Here is a 1,390-nt window from a genome sequence, read left to right as displayed (position 1 = left end):
CTTCCTTTCGAGCTTAATCTTTCTTCCTCCCTTTATTTTTCCTGGTAGTGGACAAAAAATGTTTCCTACTTGACCTGAGCCCAGAGAAGGCAGCGTGTCAGTCCCTCTGGGTTTCTGTCTGGTCCCTCACAGCTCCCTATGCCTTCTAAGGCTGTCCCCCAGGCCCTGATGGCGTCTTCACTGAGCAAACCTGCTGGGCACTCAGGCCCTAGAACTCGGGCTACAGGGTAAGCACTGGCTATGGCCTGGCCCTCCCTGTGGCCCCTCCATGCATGCTGGGTCCCAGCCTGACCTCTCCGTCTGGAGGGGGCAGCCTTCTGGAGCTCTTCTGAAGCCGGGTTCCCCGGTCACATCCGCTCCGCCAAGTGGCTCAGCAGCATGGGGCTTGCCCATCACCCAGAACGCTTGGACAAGGACAGGCCGGCCGTTCAGGATCCCAACATGTCATGCCGGTGTGTCCCAGCACCTTGGGGATAAGCTGTCGCTGGTTAAATGTGGAGTGGGTCTCTGTCCTAGGCCATCCTGTCACACATGCCAGAGCCAAGACCAGAAAACCCCAGCTGTTGGTGCGGGAGAGGGGCGAGTTGTTCATAGCTGTGCCTTGACTCAGAGATAAATAGGTAAGCCTGTGCCTCCTCCACCTCCTCTTTGACGTTGAAGTGGAATCAGACCAACAGTTCTGACCAGAGTCAGCTAAAACCGGTCTCCGCTGACAAACATAAGGAGCTGTTTTATTTCATCCGTTTTATAGACATTTCCTTATCAAGACAAGAATTAGAAACAAGTCCCAACATGGGCAGCGGCGTTTCCTTCAAGGCTTGTCAGTCTCCGGATGTAACATTTCTAGAGCCCAGGCCCCTCTCCCACAACCTGATCCCGCTACTCGAGTTCAAGTATCATTTGTATTTCTACCCAGCCAAATATCAGCTAGAAACCAGCCCTCCCCACCTTGGGGACCCCAGGCCTGGAAGATTAGCAAGCCCTCAGCCCCGGTGAAGGAGGGTGTGAGCCACAGATCCCAGCTCTTATCATGGGGCCCATGCGTGGCTCTGGGGAGCCACCACACTTGGCGATTATTTTCATGTTGCTTCCAAAGAAGTCTTGTGGGGAGCAGAAACGTCATGGGCCCTCTTGGCAAGGCACAGAGCCCCCTTTCCCCTCAGATGCCAGAAGATCCAGAGGCCGAGTATGAGGGGAGTTGGTGACAGGGAAGGAAGATTCCGGGTCGGGGCGTGTGGTGCAGGCCCCAGCTGGCCAGGAGCTGCCCGGAACTGGGAAAAAAGCAGCGGTTGCTCTTGTGCGAATGGGACCGAGAGCCCTGTTGCCTGGATACAAGTCGTGTGACTTGGAAATGATCCCGGAGAGCCAGAGCAGGCCTTTAACACTCCAA

This window comes from Choloepus didactylus, chromosome 6 (assembly GCF_015220235.1).
Source record: "Choloepus didactylus isolate mChoDid1 chromosome 6, mChoDid1.pri, whole genome shotgun sequence".
Taxonomy (NCBI): domain Eukaryota; kingdom Metazoa; phylum Chordata; class Mammalia; order Pilosa; family Megalonychidae; genus Choloepus; species Choloepus didactylus.
Note: the sequence above shows the minus strand (reverse complement) of the source record.